Raw genomic sequence first — 7,500 nt, 5'->3', positions numbered from 1 at the left:
AGAAAAGAATGTGCTCTAGAGGGAAATTCAGCGGACACCAGAACGAAAATGCGGGCAAGACAGATGAAAATTAAATAAAAAATCAGAATTACTCACAGACCGGCGGTTTGTTTTCTTTGTAGTTTGATCGTAGGTGATCTACTTCTAGCATACAGCCGACCACATAGTGGCTTGCCCTCCAAATATACACATGTATATAAATATAAATATATATATATATATGTATATTGGCAGGACAAGACTGCTAGGTAGTCGGCCGCATGCTAGAAAATAGATCATCAACGATCAAACTACAAAGAATGCTTTACAGATTACATTTATTCTGAACGATCGTACTGACGAGGCCACGAACATTTGAATTGTTTAAGTAATTCTTTTGTTAAAGGCTGAAACCGAGGTATGCAATTAATTCTGTTTTTTATATAAATTTTCATCTGTCCTGCCCGCCAAATTTGGTTCTGGTTTTCGCTAAATTTTCCTCTAGAGAACATTCTTTGTAGTTTGATCGTTGATGATCTATTTCTAGCGTGCGGTCGACTACCTAGCAGTCTTGCCCTGTCAATATACACATGTATTAGAATTTTTCTCTGATTTTTCAGATTTTTGTATGCTAGACTACTGGTTTTAAATTGAAATTAAAACTAATATTAATGTATATGTGTAAGTTAGCGTGTATGTTTGTACTTATGCACATCCATACATGGGCGTATATGTATGCAGGTATTCACTTGGGTTTGTGTGGATGTGTTTTTACGTACTTGTCTCTATATATTTATATATGTGCCTTTATATGTGTATTTACTGCTAGTATACACTTTTATATGCACATGTATACGTAATTTTATTTTGTGAACGTTCTTTACGCATAGTCAGACGTTTTTCTTTCTTCCTTTCTTTCGTTATCATTTCTCTCCCTACTCGTTACTTTTATAGAGTTCTGTAACTTTAGGCCACTCTCTTCTTCTATTACTCACGTCTTTAGCTCTCTGTTATTTATAAGATCGTTACCGTTTCTTTTTCTTCCCCCTCCCTGCGTTTTACTTCTAGTCTTTATGTATACACCAAGTGATTTTTGCATGCGAGCAAGATTGCGTATACATGTGTATGTGTATTTGTGTGTATGTTTTCGTTTTGCATTGATATGTCTGTATATGTATGTAGTCTGTGTACATCTAACGGTGTACTTTGATGTATATATATATTGATGGTTTAGTATGAGTATATCATGTTGTGAAACATTTTAATATGTTTTAATTTTAATTTTTATTTATTAATTGTATTAATCGAATTAAATTTTCTATATAATTAATGACAATATGTATTCTGAATCAACTCTTCGATTTAATGTTTTTGCTCGATTTTTATGATTTATATTGAACTCATTTATTTTGTTTATTTTGTTTATCGCTTGCCTAAGACCGTTATATAAAAGGGCCAATGAAACAAATCCATTTTTAAAGGTGCATCCTTTAGCTAGTTTTGACCAAATTGCTGTTTCTGTTCTATTTCAACAACACTGTCCGACGAACAGGAACGTGATACTTCGAGTAACAGTTTTTGTTATATTTCTGCTGCTTTTAAATAATATATATATATATATATATATATATATATATATATATATATATATATATATATATATATACATGTACATATAGAGAAAACAAGTGCAGTTGAATATGTTTTTTAGCGGTATACAATTTAGGGTTGGAGGAAGAAACGTATAGGTACTGTTCAGAATTAAAATCTAAGGGGGAATATTACAAAAGCTCGCGAAATTTTCCTGATCACCACCACCCCCTCTCGGAGCCTCGTGGAGATTTAGTTGTTTTCGCTCAATAAACACTCACAACACCTGGTCTAGGAATCGAAACCGCGATCCTACGACCGTTAGTCCGCTGCCCTAACCACTGGGTCATTGCACCTCCACATGTATAAATGTATACAATGTAAAATTAAGAATATTATGTATTCGTGAGCATACCGCAGTGAGATCACTCAACCTGAGACAATTTACATATAAAAAACGTTAGTATAAAATGTATGTATTGCATATTTTAGAGGGATGATTGTTAAATGATCAGAATAATCTAATTCAAAATCCAGATTTCGAATATATGTTTTAAACACATTTTGGAGCTCTAATATCTACAAATATTTTCCACATTTTTACGTTATTTTTACCTACCCTCCGTTTCGAAGAGTTGAATTACATAAATGACTGGAAGTGTATAACATAAATATCCAGCATAACTTAAGTAAAATTATTGATGTGCTCGACAACTGTCTCATTTCATACTGTACATTTATTGCATTATAGATTCTCTGCAATTTCTATGAAGAGATAAATCTGAATTTATTGAAGCGTATACTTTGTGTTATAGGCTGGATGTGATATACCAAGTTTAAGGAAGAAAGAAGTATCAGCCAATCAGAGCTCCGTTGTGTGTCGGTTCAAATGTAAAACGGATATGTCATAAGACCAGTAAAGTGAATTCTACTTGTAACATTCTTCTCACCTTTCGAAGAATATTGCGTAAGATCTTCTGAAATTTCCTTTAATCATACTAAAACGGTGCATATGCGAGCAGCTTTGCTACCCGCCATTTATATATATATATATATATATATATAATATATATATATATTATATATATATATATATATATATATACATGTACATATAGAGAAAACAAGTGCAGTTGAATATGTTTTTTAGCGGTATACAATTTAGGGTTGGAGGAAGAAACGTATAGGTACTGTTCAGAATTAAAATCTAAGGGGGAATATTACAAAAGCTCGCGAAATTTTCCTGATCACCACCACCCCCTCTCGGAGCCTCGTGGAGATTTAGTTGTTTTCGCTCAATAAACACTCACAACACCTGGTCTAGGAATCGAAACCGCGATCCTACGACCGTTAGTCCGCTGCCCTAACCACTGGGTCATTGCACCTCCACATGTATAAATGTATACAATGTAAAATTAAGAATATTATGTATTCGTGAGCATACCGCAGTGAGATCACTCAACCTGAGACAATTTACATATAAAAAACGTTAGTATAAAATGTATGTATTGCATATTTTAGAGGGATGATTGTTAAATGATCAGAATAATCTAATTCAAAATCCAGATTTCGAATATATGTTTTAAACACATTTTGGAGCTCTAATATCTACAAATATTTTCCACATTTTTACGTTATTTTTACCTACCCTCCGTTTCGAAGAGTTGAATTACATAAATGACTGGAAGTGTATAACATAAATATCCAGCATAACTTAAGTAAAATTATTGATGTGCTCGACAACTGTCTCATTTCATACTGTACATTTATTGCATTATAGATTCTCTGCAATTTCTATGAAGAGATAAATCTGAATTTATTGAAGCGTATACTTTGTGTTATAGGCTGGATGTGATATACCAAGTTTAAGGAAGAAAGAAAGTATCAGCCAATCAGAGCTCCGTTGTGTGTCGGTTCAAATGTAAAACGGATATGTCATAAGACCAGTAAAGTGAATTCTACTTGTAACATTCTTCTCACCTTTCGAAGAATATTGCGTAAGATCTTCTGAAATTTCCTTTAATCATACTAAAACGGTGCATATGCGAGCAGCTTTGCTACCCGCCATTTATATATATATATATATATATATATATATATATATATATATGTACACACATATTGTACACGCACACACACAAGTGTATGTGTGTTTCTGTGTGTGTGTGTTGTTTCATGTTACAAATACTATACAATACCATATACGGCGAATCTCTAGCCTTGCATTGCATGTGGTTTAATTCATGATACCACTTCTACCGACTGAATTCTTTTTTATTAAATTAACGAGAGCATACATCTATATACACACACACACACACACACAGATACACACACTCACAAACACGGACACACAAGCACAGACACGGACACACACATGCACAGATATATATATATATATAAGAAACACAACTTTCACAATTCAACTTAATGGTCAATATAAAGACTTTCATCCGGGAACATAAAAATTATTAAACCAGCCTCGTGGAGGTATTAACAAGTGTGTGGAAAAACGTATATGAAAAGAAAATGCGCGCTGACGACCATAGAGTGGAGAGGGGACTTTCGGAAAATTTACAAGATCCGATTTTGCCCTCATAATTTCCGGTACTTTTGTAAATAATGTTTTTTTTTAAATTAAACACATGCACAATTTATTCGATCTTAACTTTAATTTTCCTTCGTTTTCATTGTAATATATACTTGTGTCAAATTTCTTTCGTCACTCATTTTGTGATTTGATCAGTGACTCTCTGTCCCATGAGTCTCTTCTTGATTTGCTTACAATTGGCAAAAAAAAATTATAAAATTCAAGTGTAACAATATCTGTTTCAACATATTTGTTTACGTCAACAATCTTACGAAGAAAATACCTTAACGTAAGAGCATATACTTTCTTGTCTATGGGAGAGTTCAACATCCACTCACTTAGTATTTATATTTATTTTCTGTTCCAAAACATTTTTCTGCTACAAACTTGACAATGAATGTGGATATATGTTTTTAAACAAAGTTAGTTGGAAATGTTTTGTATTGAAACTTGTTGTCCCGTTTATAACACATGGTTAAATTTTAGCATTTTTTTACAAAATATCGCTCCCGTAGTTTAGTGAATATATTTTCTAGATATCAATATCAAATAGAGACTGCTAGTCTTTCATAATACTGTATCAATATTTTCATCCACTATACTCCTCTATAATGCTGTAATTGCTATTGTACTGAATAGCATTAAAGACGTGATAATAACATCAAATGTATTATTTGCAAATAACGCTGATGAAACGTATGGAGGGAAAAGTATATTAATTTGTTTCAGTTATTATTTTCAGTGTATATGAGCATGTGAAGTTGTGTGTGAGTGTGAATCTAAGTTTTAAGTGCATAAATGCAAACAATTATTTCGGTTATCAGTAAATTTAGCTTTCTATGCTCATCCATCCTCCAGTATTAACCAGATCCAGATTCCATTCAAACATATCTTCGATACCATTTTCAAGCCTGAATCAAAGCAAAGGAGCATTCTTTCTCTCTTCTGTACCACAATGAGTGTCATAAACCTGCTAGCTGGTATTTCCATTTCAACAACGTAATAAAAATTATAAGAGATAAATCTCAATTTCATTTTAATAATTAGAAAATGTTCTTTCCGGCGTTCTGGTTGTTGACATTTTATCATGAATGAAATATGAAAGGGCTAGTACGGGATTTAAATTTTGGCTGAAGGCCAGCAATTCCAGGGAAGTGGGTAAATCGATAACACTGACCCCATTGATCAATTGATGCTTATTTTATCGGACCTGAAAGAATAAATGACGAAGTCGATCTCAGTGGAATTGGAACTCAAAACATATAGACGGACGAAAGGCCGCTAAGCATTTTGCCGACTTACTAACAATTCTGGCAGCTCGCCGTCCTAAAATGAGCGACGAATCAACATACTTCAAAATGATAACAAGGCAAATATATATGAACGATGGAAGATGTCAACACCGTTTGTCCTCCCAATGAAACTACATCTAAAAAGCATTCCAGAAGAAATTGAACGGCAAAGACAATTAAAGATAAGTTAGCGATAGAATAAATGAAAGTGGAAATTAAACTGGTTAAACTTGGAGTATCAAACAGCGAAGAAAAATATAAACCATTGATAGGTTTGTATTTATGCTGATGGACAACATTTGGCCTGAAAATTGTAAGTCTGAAGAAGTAAAGTCCCTTGAATGGGATAATGATACCAGATTCAAACAGAATACATTTCTGATAACAACCGTCTAAAAAGAAACAATAATGAAAACCAATACGGAAATGACTAAACAACTATTTAGAACAAAGTACAAGCATTTAAATGAACGCAGCGATAAGAAATACAATCACAGTGTGGAGTAAACCGCTCCCAAGCCCGAATGAGTGATAATTCAGAGACTAGACGGGATCATTCCAAAGCAAGGAATATAAAATTTCCTCCAGCATTGAGAATTTTCGGCTTTGTGTAAATTGAAATAAATGAGGATCGGTTAATTGTAATTTTATTCAACATATTCCCCTATCAGGTTCAAACATTTCTTAAGGAAGACTTCCAATCAAGCCTTTCACGATATCCATAATCACAGGAGGTAATGAATTTGAAATATAAACTAATATATGCGTTACCAAGAATTCACAAAAGCCTGATATTGAATGAAGCCTGCTAAGAATCATCATAGATATATATATATGTGTGTGTGTGTGTGTGTGTCTGTGTGTGTGTGTGTGTGTGTGTGTCTGTGTGTGTGTGTGTGTATATATATATTTATATATATGTATGTGTCTGTGTATATATATTAATATTCACCTCATTTCGACGTTTAAAATTATAGCTGGCTCCTCATGTGAAACCCAACGCGTAACCAACTTGATACACTACTGAAACTTCATCTGAGATGTATCGGTATCTTCACTGGAGATCATTTAGATTACCTCCCAAAAACAATCGATGAAGAAAACAACCTCCCAAAACAATCAATGAAGAAACTCTCATGATATCTTTGTAAACATACCTAACAAAATATCAAATACGACTAAGAAAGAGAAGCAATCCGATTCTGGTTAGTAAACTATGCATAAGAATTACTAGAATCCATGAACAAGGAATTTATATTTGAAATATCAAAATTTATTATTCAGAATAATTAAGTTATATTTGATACCGAGAGAAATAAATGTGCAATTGCGTTGGGAATAAATGCGATTCCAATTGTTACAAACCTAATACTGTGTTATTTAGAAATGACTATGTATCACGTATCACTAAAACAATATGGATATTCCATTTACCAATATAAAAGATAACTCGAAAAGATATCTAGGTGACTGAGTTATTCTTTCGAATAAAAGTATTGGTAAACTATTGAAATTTATAACACTGCTCAAATATATCAATACTACCATTCAATTTACAATGGAATACAACAATGAGAGGAGAGAGAATCTTCCATTTTTTAGATATTTTAATAAAAATGTCAATACCCAAATAGAAACCGATAACTGTTATAAAATCACAGACTCGAAGTAATACTACCTATTCAGTTCATGCCAGCGAAATCACATTTAAATAGATACTCCCTTCCAATTTAGCGATTTGCACATCTGTGTCTGACAAAAATACCCGGAACTTATGACTTGTTGATCTTAAAGCCATACCCGTCTACATTCATTATCCACGTTCAGCAATAAATGATACAATAAACAGTGCCAAGAGATTTGATGTCCAAACTCTAATAAAATTAAAGCTAAATAAGACACCGATTGAAAAATACACTCAGCTTTATGTATATCCCACAACCTTAAAAACAATGATGTGTATAATAATATTTTTCCAAATTTGCCTATCCTCACCAGGGCCCATATTATACTCTCCGCGCACAAAATAATTCCCCCCCCCCTCAAAAA

The sequence above is a fragment of the Octopus sinensis genome, linkage group LG5 (assembly GCF_006345805.1).
Source record: "Octopus sinensis linkage group LG5, ASM634580v1, whole genome shotgun sequence".
In the NCBI taxonomy this organism is placed as follows: Eukaryota; Metazoa; Mollusca; class Cephalopoda; order Octopoda; family Octopodidae; genus Octopus; species Octopus sinensis.
Note: the sequence above shows the minus strand (reverse complement) of the source record.